Source organism: Ambystoma mexicanum, chromosome 13 (assembly GCF_040938575.1).
Source record: "Ambystoma mexicanum isolate Mex_15411 chromosome 13, UKY_AmexF1_1, whole genome shotgun sequence".
NCBI lineage: Eukaryota > Metazoa > Chordata > Amphibia > Caudata > Ambystomatidae > Ambystoma > Ambystoma mexicanum.
In genome coordinates this window covers 689,285,175-689,307,424 of record NC_090938.1, presented here as the reverse complement: position 1 = coordinate 689,307,424, position 22,250 = coordinate 689,285,175, and the positions used below count along the sequence as shown (strand labels likewise).

General features: G+C 45.3%; 1 protein-coding gene across 1 annotated transcript in view; it reads left to right on the top strand.

The window, feature by feature from the left end:
* The window catches only part of MIEN1 (migration and invasion enhancer 1), a 70,095-nt gene that overhangs the window by 848 nt on the left and 46,997 nt on the right, over window positions 1-22,250 (top strand). The window lies entirely within an intron of this gene.

The window sequence follows — 22,250 nt, the reverse complement described above, 5'->3', positions numbered from 1 at the left end:
ACCTTTTAAGGCCAACAATGTATAATAAATATTCCAGAGAAAACAAACTCCAAACATGAGACATGCGCTTTAATGGCACTTTTGCACTTAAGCGTCTGCATTGGAAACATGACAACATGGTGTTAAATCCTAGTAGCTGAACACTTAAGCAAGCACACTTTTTTTAAAAATAATGCTGGCCTCAAAAACACAGAACCAGGGTTGTATCCACCCGTTCAAAAAAAGTGCCGAACGCTGTCCACTCACATATATCGACTTGTGCCCTGAAAATCAGCACAGAACCAGAGAAAATATCCCCTCCAGTGTCCAGGAGGACAACCTCTCGTCACATCCTTTGTAAAATATTCTTGGCTCACTTGCATGCTTAATATATAACGTGAGGAACATTTAACATTCTACTTTAAACACTTTTTGGCTTGGTAAATATAAACATGTGGCAATAAGTCAAATGCTTAAGACGGTTTTGTGCAATAAGTTTAACTGTGCTGGAGGAAGGCACATATATTTGGCAGCTAACGGCTGCTTTGCATTTGCTTTCCAAATAAAAATGCCCCTTTGCAGTTCTTAACACAACAATGGTCTCTTAAATAGTCCATCAATAGTAAATTACACCCAATTTAAACGCTCTGCTTTAAGAAAGAAAGTGATCAGCGGTGCATATGAGGCCCTCCCCAGTGCCTATTTGCCTGACGGGAGCGGGCATGGGGCCGAGGGAGGGCATTTGTCTCTACAGAGTCGCAGCAGAGGTTGACGGGTGACAAGTTGCCTCACCCGAGAAACCAAATCTGAGAACAGCCGCTTTTGAAAGATATCCCGGCAAGCTTCCCCTTCATCATGCAGGCTGCAGTGTGTGCCGCCTCTGAGTTCAGACACTCTGAGCACACGGCCCACGCTACCGCCTGCAAGAGGGAGTCAACGGCACCCTCAGTGCGGGGCCCTAACAGGTGCATGGCCATGTGAAGCTGCACACGCCTTGCGCCGGCCCTGAATGCACAATCAAGTAGACTGTGCAAACAGCCACAGGCAAGCATCAGTCTGAAGGAAGCCGACCTACGGTAAGCATACATAAGCAAACAGGGTACCAGTTTTATTAAATCTAGCTCCGGGTTGTCAACTTATAAATTAACTGGAGGGTATGTTATTGTGGATCCCCAGTGAGGGATGGCCCGCCTTACTAAGGGCCGCTGCACAGCAATAATTAGACGGAGCCGACAGCTTGCGCTCTTTCTTTATTGCAATCCCAACACGTAATGCCAATACCCCTCCCTCCCTCGTCACTTGCCTCCCTTGTTTCCCGGAACAAGAGTGTCAACATGACATCCCCCCCAAATTAAACAGTTACCCAACAGGGGTTCTACACAAACTTAGGCGAGGTCCATCAGCCCATCTCTTCGCTGAGGTGTCAAGGCTTGTTGCTCTCTGTGGTCTCGAGCTTGTCATTTCCACTGAGCCTCTGGTCTTTCGCCTCTGTCCTCTGGACCAGAAGCGTCCAACTCTTGGTCTCCTTGATAAGGGTTGTCTGATGCGTATTCATCGGATATTTCAATTCTTCCACTTAGCCGCCTCCTGGGACCGGCTAGGGGAAACTTCTGAAGTGCGGGGAGTTTCGGGTGCTCTGTCCCATGTCCCCTTGAGCCGTGATAATGGAGGCCTTCTTCTACACGATGATCAGTGGTTCCTTCTTGGAATGCCGCAGTGGAACGTGCTTTTCCTGAACTTGCAATTTTCCTGGTTGAGGGTAAGATTGCTGCCTCCAGTGCCATGCACACCCTGGCCAAAGTTTCGTCGTGCTTTCCTACATCAGTCCCGAACACCAGAATGTCATCACTGTAGTTTATACAGTTTGGTATGTGTTTTATCAAATTATGAATCTCCGCCTGAAAGATCTCCGGTACGGAGGACATGCCGAAGCTCAACCTTTTATAACTGTATAATTCCAGGTGTGTGACAAAAGTTGTGATGTTCTGGCTCTCAGGACTCTGTACCAGCTGGTGGTAACCCTTTTGCAAGTCCAATTTGGAGAAAACCATGGCTCCATTTTAACAAGTGTATCATATCAGTGATACGTGGCGCCATGTGTCATGTGTCACACAGCCGGATGCCGTCAGAGCCCTTCTTCGGAACCAGAACAGTGGGCGAGACCCATGTGATGGGGCACAGGGCTGGTTCTATGATGTCCTGTTCTATAAGTTTATGTCGCTCATTCTCGACTTTCCTCTGGAAGTACACCGGTATGCCTCTATAGTGTTGTGCTACCGGGCAAATTTCTTTGTCAATGTACAACTTAATTTGCCTGTGTTAAGACTGGAGGGGGGTATCTGTACTCCTGCTCCCTATACAGCGAGGTCGCGGTCGAGGCACAGAGCACCCCAGCCAAGATTCTCTATTTGCTAAAACGTGGGCGAGCAATCAAGGCTTAAGCTCTCAGGAGGTGATGCAGGCTGGTTCTTAAGTGCAGTGTAGTCCCCAAGCACCCACAAAGGAATGTCCACAAACTATGTTAGTGATTACAAAGTCTTTATACAGATAAGGTTCAAGGTTATGTACACAATCACAATAACACACTTTGTACTCTGGCAATACTATAATGGCAAATATATACAAGTCTACATGGTACCACTCTTATATATCGACTCCTTTGAAATGCATCAACTGCTCACAGTTTAAATGACATAAGAATCAGATTGTAAGAAGAATCAACGATAGACAATAGAAAAAATGCAAGATAATTCAAGCAATGGCAGAACAGTCTATCCCACTACCATGAGACGGTTCTGTGCGAGGATCCCCGCACCTGGGCAACCTGCAAACAAAGCGTATTGGACAAGCTCAGTCCATATATGCTTAATATGGTCATGATACCTTCTAAAGGTTCCACAACCCCAAAGTACCTGGTTTCGTAGAGTTCTTCAATGAGTCGCCGACAGGCCCTTCTTGTGGAACTCGCTTTAAGGCAGGAGCCACGGGTCGTTGAGATCACTTGATGAAGAAAAAGGTGAACGCTGTTGTCGGGGAAGCAGCTTCGATCCTCGTGGTGCTCGTAGACAAAAGCTTGTGAACGTCCTGTGAGGAAAATGCGTGCGGTATACCTCGACGATGATAGTTGCCGCAAAGAGTCTATGAAGAACTTTGGCCCAGCAAGGGCATCGGGTCGTCGGCGTCTGGCATCAGTGATCGGGACTCGACCACGGCTGTCTTTGAGGACTTTGGGTGGTGGGAAACCCACCAGTAGATTCTCCTCGGTCATCAATGACCTTGACTTTCTCCGGCAGGATGAAAGCAGTTGACGGTGATGAGCAAGGGAGTCCTTGGATCAAATGTCTTAGGCAAAGGAGAACTGCGTCTCCGGTCAGTGACGGCGGTCGTCGGCGGTGATGGACTTCAATGTCTGGGCGCTTCACTTCGGATTCCGTGGCGGCCCCTTTCTCCGACCGGCAGCCATTCGAGGGTCTGCTTTCCAGGGAGCTTTGGCAAAGATCAGCTTGTGCCCGATGGTCCCTCGTAGCTCAGGAAGAGGTCTTCTAGCCAGGTCCTCTCTCGGATGAGTTCTTGAAGGCACAGCAGCTTTCAGTTAGTGAAGGAATGCACCAGCAAATCTTCTCGTCCGGCCGGGCTTCAAGGTTAAGCATCAGTTTCGACTTCAGCTTCTGAACAATTTCTATCAGTGAGAGGTCCCCTGATATACTGTTTGGTCTCTCATTCATTCTGCTGGGTCACACTCAGGCAACCAATCATCCAGAAGGACATTCATGCAGGCAGGCAGCCAATCAGGCTCACAGTGCATTCAGGCCATTCTCCTTCCTCCAGACACTCGCAACAAGGAATGTGTATTGGGACAAGCACCCTGCCATTCAGCACTCCACACTGCATTCATACCAGTTTCGGGCAGGGCTGCCTTAGTCTTTGTGTCACATACTAAAAACCAGACACCCATAACGGGGAATGTATATTGGTCACACACTCCATTCACCCAGGTCCCACCCCAAGGGCGTACCCACAACATGCAGTCACTGGGAAGGCTCCAGCCAGTCTGGCCTGGACTTCCCCACGATACCAAATATGGAACTTCCACCTTACAGCCAGTCGGGGGAAGGGAGAGAGTCAGGGCTTCCCAGGACTTTGAGAACAACAAGGTAACGGGCAATAGAAAGCAAGAGGCCACAGGGGCCATCTTGTCTTCTATGAGGGATCAACTGACTCGCATGACAGGGCCTGGGTTTCCCAAAATAGAGGATACACATAGCACATCAAAGTACATTTAAGTACACTGTTCACTAGGGACAGTGTGTTCGAGCTGCTCTACTGCGTTGTGCATTTTCTCTGCACGAGGACTTCTGTGTGTTTTCCCGTGAACTTGCAACAAGTAGAGGATTGCTACACTGGAGGAGGACGTCATTAAGTGCTGCACCGGTGTTTGCCTGACCTAGAGCCATAGTGATTGGTGCGTGACTAATTCCCGCTCCCTGGCCCTCCTCCCATCGTGTACTTTTACCCAGTATGCAGCGCACATCGAAGTACACTGTTCACTGGGGACAGTGTGTTCGAGCTGCTCTACCACGTTGTGCATTTTCGCCGCACGAGGACTTCTGTGTGTTTTCCCGTGAACTTGCAACAAGTAGAGGATTGCTACACTTATGAGGACGTCATTAAGTGCTGCACCGGTGTTTGCCTGACCTAGGTAACTTTGAACTGGAGACTCTTTCACTGTGACTACCTCCTCATCACGGCCACCTCCTCATCACGGCCATTTTTTTTTTTCATTACAGCCACGTGTGCCTTAGTTATGTTTTACTCCGTAGCTGTAGTCCTTTGAATTGAAATTTGCATATTTGACTCTCGTGAGTTTAAACTGACACTCCCTTCTCTTTTTCCTTTTGTAGAGCCATAGTGATTGGTGCGTGAGTAATTCCCGCCCCCGGCCCTCCTCCCATCGTGTACTTTTACTCAGTATGCAGTGCACATCGAAGTACATTTAAGTTCACTGTTAACGGGGAGTGGGGTGTGCTCTGCAAAATAATCTTCTTAGCGTGCCCCTTGCTATTGATGTACACAGGTAAGACTAAAGGTAAAAGTGCCATCACTTCATCAACGCTCTAGTGGTGGCATTCTAATCTGATAACTGATAACCTGACTCTTATTCTCTTCATTTTGATAAAGTAGTACTGCATATTATGTCTAAATCCAGTATGTCTTTAAAAGCTGGTATGCCAAAAATTAATGCTGATTTATATAATATCTCTCCTTTGGAATCTCGAAAGGTATTCTTAGCAAAGAGAGTTAAAGAGAATATTGAAAAGAAAAAACAATGCTCTATTTCTTTAAATGTTGACATTCGCAACTTTTGTAAAGTAGACGGCTCCAACATGAAAAATGTTCCTATTAAGGATACAACCAGTGTGACTGATTTAAAATTATTGGGCTCTCTGTCAGTTGCTGCTCAGACACAAGAAGCTTGGGTGAAGGAGAATTCACCAGAGCAGAACAAAATACCAGCAAACACTCTTAATAAAGAAATAGCTGATGCCTCTATTGCTTTAGCTTGCGGATCAGGCGATATATGCATAACTCAAATACCTGAAGCCACGATTGACTTACTGTCAGGCTTAAACGGCATAGAGCCTGGAAATCCACCCTTATGTTCAGTACAGGCTCAGCATTTGCTAAGAATGGCCCACGACAAATTGGCATTGATGGGTGAAATTGATGATGAAGCAATTGAGTTCATAAACTCATCAAGTGATCATGAACATATTGCCGCTGAGGTACAATATATTTACTCCAACTCAGGTGATCTTATACACCTCAATGATGGAACTAGAGAGCAGAGTTTGCCAATTAGTGAAGGCCCCTCTGCTCAACAGCATAAGCACAAGGATAAGCAAGAGCTGTATAAATCGCCCGTTCTGTTTGACAAATCTTCGCCCAATATGTCTAATAGGTCCCTCTCTTCTGTAGAACCTACACCTAGGCGCTCACAATTTCAATCACCCATGGATAATCATCCATATTTCATTCGGGACCCCCAGGCGACTTTTAATAACAATAGATTTTCCTTTCCTGAAGTGCCGGCTCTTAATAACACGCTTACAGCAATGAATAGGACGCTTCTTTCCTTGGCTAAGTTATATGAGATGTTGGACAACAAAATAAAAAATCAGATTGAACTTACTCAGCAATCCCATGCGAACATCATGCATGAGATCAGTACAAAGTTCTATCAACAACCTAAACTCTCGACTAATACCTTTTAGTCAAGAGACTCAGACTTGTTTATCTGATAAGGTTGTCTCCATTCAGCCTGCTACAGATGTGCCCAAATCATTTACCTGTTCTAACCTTGTTGTTGATGACAGTGCTGCTGTAGTTCCACAAGTGTGTTCGATGGAGGCTTCTTCTATGACCAAAGAACCACCTAAGAAAGATCCGATAACCACTTAAGCCCCGCTGTTCACTAACATTAAAATAGCCTCTTTTAGTGTTCCAGGTCAGCCTGACCCTATCACTGTAAATCAGCTTTCTAGTGAAGTGAACAAGAGGTCTAATGTCAAAGAAAGCAACCAGACTACTTACAGCAGCAAAGAAAAAAAGGCGTTTGTCCTCAAATCATGAATCTCGGTCTCAAAATAAGGCATCTTTAGTTTATTCAACCTCTTGATGACCTAGTAGCGACAGCAGCCTCAACATCGTTAGCTAAATCTGTTACTATTTGAAAGTCGTCAGACTGTATTCTAGCCTCAAACCTAATGAAATATCTACAAGTACAAATGGCCCTAGTCGATCAAACAATTGAGCCATCGCAATGCAACTTGCGTGCTAAGAGTCTTCATATAGTTGAAGGTTCTGTGACATCTAAAGACTGCACGCTACAAGAGTTACGTGATGAGATTCGTGCCTCCTTCATAAATTACAAGTAGAACGAAAAAATAAAACAGTTGATGTTGGTCTCTAAGAAAGAAACATCCAATGAAGTCAGTCGGATGTTCCAAACCACCTATCCGAAAGTCAATTCGCTTTTGAAAGGACCGGGGCTGCCTAGTGGTAACAATGACGCCTTGTCATCCAGGAGTGCTACTAGACCTGCTCTTCAAAAATTTGAAGGTAGGTCAATCCTACCACAAAACAGTGAACCTAGTTCCTTTCCCTCCACCATCAAGAGCCATGCACAATATAAAAGGCATCATCGATTGTTGATTAAATGTCGTGGTCACCCCTTTGCCAGATATGATATGAATCGTGCTAGTTTGCTTAACATCTGTGCCGAAATAACGGCCTTAGAAGATCTAACCTCCACGGACATTGACTTAGTGGAATTTGTTAACCCATCTGATTTATCTGAGGCGAGGTTGTATATTCAATCTGGGGTGATACTCAATACATTATGGCTAGTGCGTACTGCTTTTTACAATCTGGGCTTCATTTTAAGTCAAGATGCGCATGAGCCAGAACAATTGGTGGAAAAATCGAGTGTATCTCAATCTATAATTTTTGGGGACAAAAATGGCTCTCTTTCAAATGTTGGTTCAAACAGCAACAATGCTTGGATGCACCATAATTATGGTGGTAGTTCGTAACAATCCCGGGTAGCTATCAGCCTCATCTCCTGGAACACTAGGGATTTCAAACACCTTATTAACTCCGAAAATAGAGACCTTCTACAGTATGATATTATAGTTCTCCAGGAGACGTGGCTGCGTACTACACCAGTATGGGATGCTTACGATATATACTTAGTTCCTGCCATTGTAGCTTGTACAGGGAGGCCAATGGTAGGCCTAATGATGGCATTCCGCAAGGATAAACATTTCGATGTGGTTTGGCATAAATCTCCATCGCCATGTTTTCAAATTATAAAAATAAAAAGAGGTGTAACTTGTTGTGCCATTGTAAATATTTATTGGGGTAAGAAACATCTAACCTCAGATGACTTTTTTGATCAATTCAATGGTATACTGGACCAGCTTTTACTGGACACAACTATTGTGGACTCCTTCATTATGGGTGACCTGAATCTATATTTATTGTCTGAATCTGTGTCTTCTAGAACCATGGACGAACATCGCTGGATTAAACTAATGGCTAACGGAGATTATGTGATGTTGAATGGGGTGATTCAGGGAGATGTTCCCCCTAGATGTACATGGCATAGCGAGGGCTGTCATTCTACGTTGGACTACATTTATGTCAATAGCCACTATTTCTCAAAGATTTTATCTTTTAATGTAAAATCCGCAGTAATGAGAGACCACAGTCAAGTAACTTTGACCTGTCATTGGCCCCTGTCTCAACCGGGACCTGTAAATTATCCCTCAACCAACTTAATTGTAAATAATGTGGGTAATCGTATAAAATGGTCGAGGGCTAAACTCCTCTGTTATAAGCAAGTTTTGAGTGATAGCCACGGCGGAGCCAATGTCTTAGACAGACCTTGCTTTATACATGCAATGCAAATGTTTTCTTCTGGAGGTATGAAAGCTCTTGGTAGTTGCCCTAATCACCTTCACTGCTTTGACTTGGAGGTAAAAAACAAAAAGCGTGATTTAAGACGAAATATAAAGATGTTGTCTAGGCATCTCACGAATTTGAGTGATAATTATGATCAGATAAAACAGCTAAAGTATACGTACAAAAGATGGCTTTTGGGTCGACGCGCCTTACAATATCAGCGTGATGGCAAAGCCATGCTGAAACAGATCCTTTTTAAATCATCAGGGGGTATCTGGGCGCTTTTGAATTCTGCATGTTGCAAATATCAGTCATCTGTTCAGATTAATCCCGTTTTAGAGCGTGATTGGATAATTCACTTTGATAACATCTACCGCACCCCTTTTCCAGATATGAGCCTTGATTGGAATGGTATGGTTGCCGATCATATCGTTAATTTTGATCTAGATGACATCATTCATTGTATAGCTAAATTAAGTATCGCTCGCGCCTCTGGCCCGGATGGGCTTCATAATGCATTAATCAAGCAGGATTCAGTTCTATGGGCAGAGATATTATATATCATTTTTTCTGAAATTATGAGATCTGGGAAATTGCCTCAATCTTGGAAAACATCTGTGATTGTTCCGATTTTCAAGAAAGGGGACCGTGCCAACCCAACATCTTATACACCTATCGCCCTCCTGGATTGTCCGGGAAAGATCTTTGCACGTTTGATTCTAAATGCATTTAATAATTGGCTTAACAAATCAAATCATCGTGACCAGTTTCAAACGGGTTTTATTCCAGGGCTGGGTACGGCGATCAATTTAACTGCTCTAAATGTGATTATTGCTCAGAGCAGACAAACTAAGCAACCTATATACATGGCTTTTGTTGATTTTAGGGTATCGTTTGATCTGGTCTCGAGGGAACTCCTATTAAAAAAACTAACTGATTTGGCTTGCCCCTGGTACATTCTAAAATGGATTTTGGAATTTCATTTTAATACTTCTATCCAAATTCGCTTGAGTAATGATGGACATTTAACAGACCCGATTGAAACCACACGTGGTCTTAAACAAGGATTGTTTGTTGGCCTCTGCCTTGTTTAATTTCTTCATTCTTGACATTGGCCTTGGCTTTCGTAACCTCATAACAGATCCAATTAAATTAAAAGGGTCAGCAATTAATTGGCTTCTTTATGCAGATGATATGGTTCTCATATCCAAAACTCCAATTGGATTGCGGAACATGCTGAATGCACTGGATATGTATGCCATTTAAAAATTGCATTAGCATTAATCTAAAAAAAAAACAAGTATTGCAATTTGTTTTAAAAAACAGACAAAAATGCAATCAGTGGAGATTGCAAAATACCAATTTGCAAGTAGTTCACTCCTATATCTACCTGGGAATATGTGTGAATAATTGCAAACTGGATAAGCCATATGAAGATTATCTTCACTTGAAACAGAATACGGCTTTATCCCAAATTAGACTTATTCGAGCCAAATATTGCAAGTTCTCCATTGAACCACTAATTGCATATTATAAACAGAAGTACATTCCAACTATCCTGTATGGTTCTGAATCGAAAAAAATTCAAAATTATACCTATTGGGTGAAATACGAAAATCAAATATTGGAAGAAGTCTTTACTACTTCCATTGTCTGAATCCATGCCGGTAATTAGGCACGAGTTGGGTCTCATCTCAGTATTTGCAATTTACAAATGGAAGATATGTACATTGTATAGAAAATGTATTCTGAGAGAAAACAATAATGGCTTACTCTTGATTCTAGCCAATTATCTACTAACGTCTAACGAAACATTTGCAAGAAAATTTTTAAAAGGCACAGACATACCTGAATCTTTGTTGATACAAAACCCAAACAAGGCTAAAATCAAATTATGGCAATCGGATTGGATAAAGACAAGAGCAGCATGTATGAATATACAGAAATTTAATCGAAATCCGTTTGTACATAAAGTTTACGGTCCGGTTGAAAATACCTACAGCAATCTCCCAATCCGAGTCATCGTCGGGATTTCATGAGGTTAAGACTAAACATATGGCCTACTGAGGAAATAATGTATAAATGGGGGGAAAAAGCTCTGAAAATGGTAATACATGTCGATTTTGTAATCAAATGCTTGAGACTTTGAAACATCTTATGATGGAGTGTCAAATTTTGTTGCCGTTGCAAATTTTTTATTTTAAACCTCTGTTTGAAGATGATCAACGGTTATGTACTGAAGTACTATGGTCGAAAATGTTTAATGGGAATTTAAAGTCTGAGATATGCAGTTGTGAATTATTTGAATCATTTAAAAATTAAGGTCCATGGCAATAATGTAGAAGTTGACAGTGATACTATGGTGATTCGTATTGCTGGACTGAAATCTTTCTTTTAAGATTAATTGAATGAATGTATATATGATTGAAATGGAGTTATATGTATAATTCAACTTTTATGAGAATAATCTGTTTTCTATCCTTTTTCTACTTTTAATGCTTTTTTCTATAAATATGTTGAAAGGTCTGATTAATTTTGTGACCAAAACAACAATAAAAAATTTAAAAAAATACACAGAGCACCTGTCAAATTCAGCATGGAGCTGCCACCAGCCCATACCCTGCTGTGTGGGCCACACACAGGTGCCCAAAAAGATTCACTCGGAGTACAGGGTTGTAGCACCCCCCCAGCCATGGGTGCCATAAGGGTATCCCAAGGGTCTGTTCACCAAACCAAAAAGGCATAAATTAGTTTTCAAAAATTGATTTGCTAATCAAGAAAACATTAATTAGCAACCAACCCATTTGATTAGCAATTCTGTAATAATGTTTTTAATGCCACCAGAAGATACTTGTACCCAAGATATAAAATGGGCAACAATACGCAGTTTTGTATACCGTCGAAGTAAGACATTAGTGAGATAAGTCAGGCCTTGCATATTCTTTCTTTAAAATGGTGCAGGTCACCACAGACCCACTTTAGTTTGGCATGCTGCTGCCACCCAGAGGCCAGCCATACACAGTGAAACTTTTATCTGACATTTACTGCAAACAAAGTAAAGTTTAAATAAAAGCTTGCGACATCCTCTGCAAATGGTACTTGCCCTTCTTAAAATCTACTCGACTATGTTTGTTTATTGAATTTATATAGCGCTTTAAGCCAAAGCGCTTATGCAAGTAAGGGAAAATACTTTGTGAGCCCTGGATGAGTGTCTGTAAAAAGGTCAGCTGCATGAATGGACCCACATAAATAGATAAAATGTAAAGGCTCTTAAAACAGTTTGGCCAGCTCCCTCTACTGCAGGTGCAAATATATAATGCAATCATAATCATAGAGCAAAGTGAGCTCTGGCGGCCAACTACAGTTTACAGTAGGTTTGAAGATGTACAAACAGGATCAAACTATTAATTGCTACTATAAGTAAATATCAAGTTAGCTTTGTGTATTAATTATGTAAAAGACTAAGCAGAGTGGATAACATAGCAGTCCGAGAACTGGGCATACTAGGCAGAATATTGTAGTTTGCAGCCATCTCACTTTTGGGTAGCGGGTATAAACCAACATGACATGATAGAATCGGCTCATGGGTTGAGCACCAGTTGAAAGCAGTATGTAACCAGCAGGCCACAGGACTAGGTTTGCTGTTAAAGCATGTGGCCGCGTGGTTATGAACATTAAAAGGGTCGACTTGTCAATATGATCCATCTTCCCCAATAAAATGAAATCTAGTTAGCACTGAGATTTAGATCCACTTGACTGTAAAGCAAGGAGACAATTCAGTGTTTTACCGTAGCAATTCTGTAATTATGCATTATGTAACCTATTACATTTTTAGAAAAGGAATTGAAAGCATTAAAACAATTATCACAGTATTATACCGATTATTTCTGGTTTGCAATTATTTGAAAAATAAAATATGCGTAGCACTCCCACACAGGCCTTTTGGCACATGAGTGAAGGGGATGATTACTGCTGCACTCTCTCCATTAGCTCCTTTGAACTTGCAGTGAACAGAGAAAAGAGGGCGGAGAGAGTGTAAGCTATCCAGCGTTGGTCCTTTCCTGTCCCCTTTACTTCATCCATCTTGGCATGCATCTGTGTTATTGTGCCACTGCATCTGATAGGGTTCCCGTGTTTTAGTAGTTGGCAGGTGTGAATGTGCAATAGGAACTCCCTACTTTTGCACACACTCCTCCTCCCATAGCTGTGAGGAGGTCCAGAACGTACCTATTCTGGAGCGCCACCAACCTTATCGCTCTGAGCTCTTCCTTTATTGCGTTGAATCCATTCACAGTAGAAAGTAGAAACCCAAAGCTACTTAATTTGCACAAACACGGGGGGTACAATCAGCTCCCATCGTGTGATCTGTAACCATTTGGCGTTTGTGAACGTCTGCACCGAAGGTGGTATTGATGCAAAGAACATTTGTGTCCTGCTGAACAGCCTGTGTTCTGCTGGAACCTCGTCTAGTTATGCTTCTGATGCTCTAGAGAAGTACATTTCCTCCTCTCTTCACTCTGTTCAATCCTGCTTGCTACCCTGCCTCCTCTGTCTTGGCAGTTGGTGCCACGTGAACCGACCTCTTCTTCTTTCTTTTGCTGTTGTCCATTTTCGAGAACTCATCGAGCTTCACATCCTTTCTTGGCACGACCAGCAAACGCATGTTGATGTGTACCAACAAGCAATCTCCTACCCAATCAGGTGGCAGCTTCTCGTATGCTTTTCGATCTGCAAGCCCAATAGTGATCCATCAGCACTGCCATTCCTGCCTTCGTTGCTGCAATGTGTTCAATTGTTTTGCATCCAACATTCTTGCCAATTTCAACTTCGCTATTGTGCTGATAGCGTAGTGCTGGTGTCTTCGGAGGTATTATCGGCTTTGGGCCAGCTTAATTTCCCACCCATGTCAGTAACTTTACACTTGTTTCCCATTCTTTCAGGCATTTGTCATTTTCATCCTGCACCTTGTTCACTGGTGCCTATGCTAGTGTCAGTACTTTACTTCCCACCACTCCATCTTGCCATCCATCGTTTGTGTACACTTGGCCATACACTAGTATCTGCAGTCTTTCCCAGTACCCAGGCTCGCCTGTCTCCCTTACTCTTGTCCAGAGACATGGCAGTTCCTTCAAGGTTATAGTCTTCGTTTCTCCCTTCTCAGGCCTGTCGGTTATGTACTGTAGCCCTTCATCTAATTGCCAATAATTGTTCATCATGTCTAATGTTTTTATATAATTATATTCATATGGGGATGTTTTTCCCTTGGATATCCACCTCAACGTGGCTGTCTTCCCTTGGAATCTTCCTCGAGTTTGCACCATCGAGAGATATATCCGGCATTGTGCTCTTGCGAAGGGTATTTCAGTTGCTATGAATGTTCTGGAGGCACAGGTCAGACCTAGCGGGCGGAAAGGCACCCGCCAGCAGAACTCGGAGTATGCCAGTCTGGTAGCAACGGTGACGGTAGCTTACTGGCACCGTTGTTACCGGACCGGCATACTTGTAATGACCCCCAGTGTATCCTTAATCGACGTCTACAAGTGTTCCAGTCGCCACTTCTGCTGCTTGGGAGAGTTTGACTATGGGATGTCCTGGTCTCCCTAGTCGTGTAAGTTCAAAACACACTTGTAGCTGTCCTAGGTGCTGAATGTTGGCCCTGTCGGTCACAGAGACTCTGTTGCCAGGTGAGGCCTCTGCTTTGTAGGGCTTGACATCTTGCACGTGGTTCCAGACCGTCTTACCTACTAACTTGACAGCACGGTCTGCCACTTGTTCGACCACGTGTGTGCTGGTGAACCGGAGTGCGTGCCAGTGACTAATAACATTTTGCAGGAGAACAATGTCCCCAAACTTCATAGTGTTTTTGAGTTCAGTCTTGTGGAGCGTTGTCGCAGTCGATCTCTTCGCTGTGTTCCGGGCCCCCTTGATTCGCTGTATCTGGCAAGAGAAACAAAGCCCTGGCTATTGTATTCAGACATTTCCTGTCCTGACACATTTGCACTACTCTCACAGTCCTTTCGTGCTCTTGTGGGAGGAGCCAGGGGAAGATGCATGCATCGTCCTGTCACCTCCTCATGGGGCGTTAAATGGTGGTTGGACCCTGGCTTATTGCACCATGCAAACAGTGCAAGAGGCAAACGGTGCAAACAATTTTTTGGGTGCTTTGCTGTGTCTTGGCTATGCATTCCTTTAAGAGTTCATTGAGGCGTTCACACACTCCATTTGCTTGAGGGTGGTATGCACAAGCAAACTTTTATGATGAATTCCTAACAGTGCTGTGATGTGTTGAAACATTTTGTCGTGAGGGCCGTTGTCAGACCGCAGGACCTCACACACATCTCGGCAAGACTTCCCTAACCAAGAACTTAGCCACTCTAAGGGCGTTAGCATGTGAACAGGGACCTGCCTCAATCCTCCTGGAGAATGGGCATGACAAGCACTATCATGTAGCAGTATCCTTGGCAGACTTGGGTCACATCGACATAATCCACGTGTAAATGCAGAAATGGGCCCACTGGCCTCGTTATGGCTCCTCTCACAACTCGAGTATGACCTGCTGGCAAGTGAAGCAATTACTCACAAATTTGGCCACGTGTTCCGTCAAACTAGGACAGAACCATGTTTCTCCAATGCCTGTAGCAATGACCTCCTTCCCTGTGTGTTTTGGGTATTGCAATTGTGCCAATGCTGTCTTCCATAATTCTAGTGGCATGACCACTTTTCCTGTGTTGCTCTGTCGCCAGAAGGCATCTGTTGGAGACATTGAGCACCCTCTCCTCGCCCATAGCTCCCTCTCCTCCTTGGGTGCAGCTCGCCGCAACTCCATAATCTGTGTCTCTGGTAGTATATTGTAACCTTCCTTCAGTACCATTGTTCTTGTCCTTCCTTGTGCATTTTCTCTCTCTCTCTCTCAGTTCCCATAGTTCCCCCAAAATACGCTGCACATTTTGCCTCAAAATCAGCTGCTTCATATCCTCTTGAGATAGGATCTTCCCCTTTTGTGTGGGCTTGGCACTTCACTATTGCTAACCATGTTGGCCACGCAATTACATTGATCAATCTGCCCAACAGAAGTGCATGCTGTACTTGGCTTCCGTCTGCCCTCCTGAATAATCTCCTGAGACAACGTGCTAATCCTGAGTGTACTGTGGAGATTACGTAGGTGGAGTCGGAGTACACTGTCACTTCCTTCTCCACAATATGTTCCAGTGCTAGTATTGGGGCCACTAGTTCTGCTGCTTGTGCAGAGTAATGGGATGGTAGTCGCGCACTTGCAACCACTTCACTTTCCCCGCATCTTTCAGTCTTACCACTGTAGTCCCAGTATGTCTGACCCCATCAGTTTGATCAATTGTTGAAGAACCGAAGTGCATCCTCCTCTACCTTGCTTGTCTCACTGAACATCTCTGTTCTTTGTGCAGTACTGTGCATAGTCTCTTAACTCGAGGATATCTGCCAAAAATGTTGCTGGGTTTACAGTCTTGCATCTTACTATCTTCAAGCCTACATTTGATAGAATCACCTTGTACCCTGATTCTCTCTGTGTAGTCACTGTGCTCTTTGGCTTCTGCAGTATCGCAAAGAGGGTGTGCTCCACGTACAGCGTGGTGGTGCACCTCATCATTATTGCTGCTGACTTCTCCACTGCGAAGGCGGCAGCTGCCAAAGCTTGTTTGCATGTATATTGTCCTCTCATCACTGGGTCAAGTTGCCCGCTGTAGTAAGCTATTGGCTTGTGGCCCATGCTTGTCCTTTGTGTCAGTGCTACCATCATCACTGTACCGTCAGTGTGTGAGAACAAGAATAATTCCTTTTTGTAGTCTGGGATCCCTAACACTGTGGCTGTGCATATTGCTTCTTTCAGTTCATTGACTGCTTCAGTCATCTCAGTGGTCCACGTCAGTGTCTTGTTTCCCTTCTGTGCTTCCTTCAGGGCATACAGTAGTGGCCTCGTGTATGTGCTGTAGTCAAAGACCCATGCTCTGCAGTAGTTGCATAGTCCTAAGAACTCTTGCATTTCTCTCACTGTCGTGGGCTTCGGTGTTTTGCATATTGTCTCTGCTCTCTCTGGGGTGATCTGTCGGCTATTTTGGGATATCGTCTGTCCAATGTATAGCACCTCCTTCTGAGAGTACTGTAGCTTTGGCCTGTCCATCTTGTATCCCTTGTCTGCTAACAATCGGCATGTGTGCCGAGTCCTGTCTACACTGATCTTAAGTCTCTCTACAAGTGTCTACATACTGTAGAACTGTTCTTTCCATCTGTATGTTGCTCAGGTCCATCTGCATCACTCTGTTAAAGATAGATGGTGACTCGCATTAACCATGTGGGAGCATTGTATGTTTCTATACATAAAGCTGGTCAAGTCTTGTGAGTCCGTATGCAGTGGTACTGAGAAGAACGCTTTCTTAAAGTCAATGGGCCTCACTATAAGGTTGGCGGAATGGGTTTACCGGCATTGGTAAAGGTGCCGGTAAACCCGTTCCGCCCTATTATGAGGTCTCCTCGCGGGACCCGCAATGGGCGCCTGGAAAAACCAGGCGTCCTTACTGGGTCCCGCGAGGGGACCAGGGAGCTAACAACGGGCCCGTCATTAACGGGCCCGTTGTTAGCTCCATCCCCATTCCCATTGAGCCCTATGGGGGCTGGAATGGGAATGGGGATGGACCTGGTCCGGGTTCCTCGGACGGGGAATTACCGGGTCCGCCAAGGTTGCGATGGCCCGGTAATTCCTCATTCGAGGAACCCGGGCCCGGATTGCGGTATGGAGGCAATAATGCCGCTAAAAGCGGCATGGTTACCTCCAACCTTCTAATGAGGCCCAATGACTGTGAACGGGCAGCTTCCACCAGAATGCTGCACGAGTTTGTCACTGGATTTGCAACTAAAGGATACTCTGCTTCTACGATATGGTTAAGAGTTGTTATATCCTGTATGAAATGCCATGACCCTCCCATTGCCTTGCGCACAGGATACACTCTTGTGTTACATGAGAATTCTGACGGTACACAAATGCCTCTCTCAATCAGTGCTGTGATTGTCTCATAAATCCCCTTGTCTGCTTCCTCTGTTGGGGGTATACTGCTTTTACTCTTGGTAAAATTGCTCCTGTTTTCAGCCTGATCTTCACTCCCCCTATGCTTTTGATGTGGCCCACGTCATAGGGACTTGTGGTCCATAGGGTGTTGGGTACCTTGGCCATGTCTTCCTCCCAGAATGAGGGCTGCGCCTCCAGTGCCATTCTCTGTGGCACTTCTCTGTAGTGTATCTAACCAGTAGGTTATACTAATTTCAAACACCATCTCGTCACTGTGGTCAGCCTGCATCCCTCTGCTACTGCGATCACTGCTCTCCATGCCCGCCCTGTGTTGTCCATCCCATGCACTGCGGTCCAGTCCTCTCTCGCAACCACTGCCTCTTGTGCACTTTGGTTCTTTCTCGCTCGTCCAATGGTAACTGAATAGGTACTCGTTTGGCACTCGGCACATCTTCCCTGCAATCCCTGGAAGCCATGCAATGGCAATGTGTGTTCCGTACTGGAACATTTCTGCGTCCACTGGTACCCCCCAAACCTCCTTCAGTACTGTGCATCCACAATATGCTTGGGACAATCTGCCTTACATTTAGCATTTGTATTCCTGGTGCAGAGCACACTATGCCCTTGTCTGTGAATGAGATGGTCATGTTCAGTCTGCTCATAATGTCTCGTCCCAGAATGTTTACAGGTGTCTGTCGAGAGTAAAGCAAAGGTAATGAGCGATCGTAATCTCTTATAGATAATGAGATATTGTTTGTAAAAGGAACCACTTCCCGAGCCCCAGAGAATCCTTGTGTTCATGGCATCACCTGACCATGTAAATGCTCCTTCCCCAATGCAGGATCTAGTCGCCCCCGTGTCAACAAGAAAGGAAAAGGTTTCATCACCTATCGCCACCCCTATGTGAGGTTCCTCCGCAAGATGAGACACATCAATTTCGTATGTGGGCTGTCCTATTGACATCCCGTTTCCAGTAAAGGGGTTGTTCCCTATCATGGTAACTCCTCCCAGCTGTCTGACAGGAACTGTCGCCACTGTGTCCACGTGTGTTGGTGCGCCAGCATTCTGTATCTGTGCTCTTCCTCATCCTCAACGCTATGGGTATATCCTACACTAACTACGCGGACGATACCCAGATCCTCCTTACCCTCACAGGCAACTACGACACCGACTCCATGGCCCTTAACAACCTCTACAACACCATCCAAGCCTGCCTCAACTCTGACAAGACAGAACTCCTACTGGTAGGTTCCCCCGAAACGCTAAAAAAACTTGACTCCCAATTCAGTCACTTCACCATCGACACCATCAAAATACCTGTTTCAGACTCATCTAGACTCTAACCTCTCCATGGACAGACAAGTCAACGCCATTGCCTCCTCAGCCGCATATCATGCTAAACTGATCAACGCAGTCAGGCCTTTCCTCTCCAAAGAGAACTGCACAAACATAGCCAGAGCCATCACCGGCTCCAGGCTAGACTACTGCAACATACTCTTCCTAAGAACCTCAAAAAGAAACTTGGAGAGGCTACAAGTCATCCAGAATAGTGCTCTCCGAGCAGCCCAACGTATTGCCAAAAGGGACCACATCTCGGAAGCCAGAAAACTAGCCCACTGGCTCCCAATAAAGGAGAGCATAATTTTCAAAGCGCTCACACTGACACACAAATGCATCCATCTCACTGCCCCCGATTACCTCTCACAAAGAATCCACTCCGTCGCCTCTACAAGACCAACAAGATCACCCTACACCAACATGCTCTCTGTGCCACTAGTAAAAAGATCCAGAGCAGGTGGATCCAGCTTCCCCTATCTCGCACCCACTCACTGGAATGCCCTACCTCCCACCATCCGCAGTGAGCCCTCCCTCCTAGCCTTCCGCAAAGCACTGAAAACCACCCTCTTCTCATAAGGTCCCTCGCAGCAGCATAATACCAACCATATGACCCACTGCTTAAGTTGTATTGACCAACCGCATAAGCTGTAATAACCTTGCTTGTTCCTATCTGTAATATGCCTCTTACTGATACCATGCCTGTAACTAAGCTCATGCAAGTAACAGCGCCTCAATGCCCCTGGGCTGCTTGCGCGCTATACAAATTTAAATAAATAAATAAAATAAATAATTGCTGTGTGTGCCCTCAAATCTGTGGTGCTTGTAAATACTGTGGTACTGGTGCTGGCATCTGTGATACCTGCATTTGTTTTTGTGGTTCTTGGGCTTGTGCTTGTAGTGTCTGTTGATAGGTGCCCTGCATCTGTCCTTGTGGTTGTTGATCTTGTGCATAGTAGTCATCCTGGTCCCCTTGATAGGGCTGCTGGCCCTGTCCTCCCCAATTCTGCTGCATCCCCCTAGACCGACACACTCTTTAAATATGTATGTCCTATCTGTCCACAGGTCCAACACTGTGGTGGCTCCCCCCATTGACCTTGGAAACCCCCTCCAAGTCCCCTGGGTTCTGCTGCATCTGTTGCCCATATCTCTGAAACCCTCCTGGGAATCCCCCTTGGTTGTGATGCATCTGTGGCCTGAAACCATGCCCTCTCTGTTGGGCCCCCCTTCCTCGGAACCCTTGCTGCTGTCCAACCCGGTCCATAAACCCTCCTCCCATGAGCGTTGCAAACTGTTGTGGCTGCTGCTGTACCTGTGGGGTGGGGCTGGTTATGACTGCCCCCCATTGCATATTTCAATAGCTTTTTCTGTACTAGCTTTGCTTCATCTGCCTTCGTGCCCTCTGCTTTTTGCTTAACCTTCTCTTGCCACAGCCTACAACGATGAACTATCGTGAGCTGTATCTCTGGCCATCCTTTTGTCTCCATCCCTACTAATTTCCTTAAACTCTTCTGAACCTACTCCGGTAGAGGTAGCCCTGCACTAATCTGTGGTAGAATAGTGCTACTGTTTTGTCCCAAGGCTCTCGAGTTTCGAGGTGCAAAGCCATTTGAATCTCCTGAATGTACTGCACAGGATCTTCATTCTCCCTCATTTTGCGTAGCATAATCACCCCAATGTATGTTGTGTCTGGCTATTGTGTCCTCAGTGCTTGCCATACTGCTGCCCTGCAGTTTGCAAATGGCAACCCGTCATGGGCGGTGTTTTGTATCACTCCCGGGAACCCACCCTTTTCCATACGTCATCAGCTACAACTCCTAAGATCAATACTAAGAGCCCCTTTGCATCTCCTGCTAGCCCATGGCCATCCTTCATCTTCTTCATCCCATAAATCCACTTCACATCTCCCGCGCTCAACAAAGGTAACCTACACTTCACATTCTCCTTGTCTGTGTGCTTCCATGGCACACACTGAGGTTGCACCCCTCCCCTGTCTAATAAGGGCATCGGTGTGAATGCTTCTTCCTCCTCGTGTGTCCTCCTGGTCATTCTCATTTGTCGGCCCTCTCTCTCGCTCTCAATGCCTGCACATACATATTGGTTCTAGTATGAGTACCCTCCTGTTGTCGTCCTACACAACCGTCCCCTTGAACAAGATATTGCTGTCTTCCTTCATCCTGGGAGGTCTCTGAGTGTGTGTATGTATATGTGTATGTGTGTGTGTGTGTATATATATATATATATATATATGCCGCCCGCTGCACCTGCTCCTCTGAGATGCCCCCTCCTTCTCCCTATGTGTGTGTGTGTGTGTCTTAAACTCCCATGACACTCCTTTGTCTCTGTCCCCGCGGACTGGGATTAATCTGCCCCCCCTCTCGTCTCCATTGTCTTGCCCTCGTTGTCAGACCCTGTGTCCATGTTGCTACAAAATTAATCTGCAAAATTCAAGTCTCCTCGATGTCCAAGTCGGTGTTTGGTTTCATACTGAGATAGATGTCTCTTAAATCGTACCTGCTGACTCCTGTCCGGGCCCCTAGGCCTGCTCCTCCTCCTCCTTTTGTTGTGCTCCTGCCCCGTGATCTTGTGCTATCTCAGTCTGTCCTCTTCAAGTCTATCCTTTCCCCTATCTAGTGCTATGTGTTTCTTTACCGCTCTTATTTCTTGCTCGTCCTCTTCTCTACGCGCTTGTTACCTTGTCAGTCTGTCCAACTGTAACTTCCTCTGTTCCCTCTCAGCTAAATTATGTTTTTCCTGCTTTGCTATCTCTTCGCCTTTCTATCTTTTCCAGCTCCGCCTCCATTTTCTCCCTTTCCATTCTCTTCCTTACTTTGTGATCTTTCTCGATTCTCGATCCTTTCTTCCTGTTCCCTGTCCATGCGTTCCTTCTCTTCCTCCCTCCTTCGTTCCCTATCTTCCCTTTACAGTTTCTCTTCTCTCCTCCTCTGTCCTCTCGCTGTAGTCCATCCTCCCAGTCCTTATCCCTCATATCCCCAGTTTCTCTTCTCTCTTCTTCTCTGTCCTCTCGCTCTAATCTCTCCTCCTGGTCCTTGTCCCTCCTGTCCTCTTCATACATTATTTATGCCCAATCTGTGGCTTCGCTGCTCCTCTTCAAGCCCTCCATTGCCTTAGTCGCCCCTTCTCCATCTGTCTTCCACTGCAGTTTCAAGAGTACCTGTGCTGCTATCCATTCATTAGTTGCTATGAGCTCAAACCCTTCCTTCGCGTCCTGCTGCACCTCGCTGCTAGCCCCCCTGGTCACTAGCTGGTTGCCCTGCACCTTTCGGCGTCTCCTCCTTAGTATATGGTGGTGGCTCATATGTCGGGTTTCAGTACCCCCTCGCCTGCCCTTAACTCTCGCATTGGATACATACCTTGCTCATCACCTGTGTCATCAGATGCTATACTCGGAGGGACATGAGAAGGTGCGGAGGGA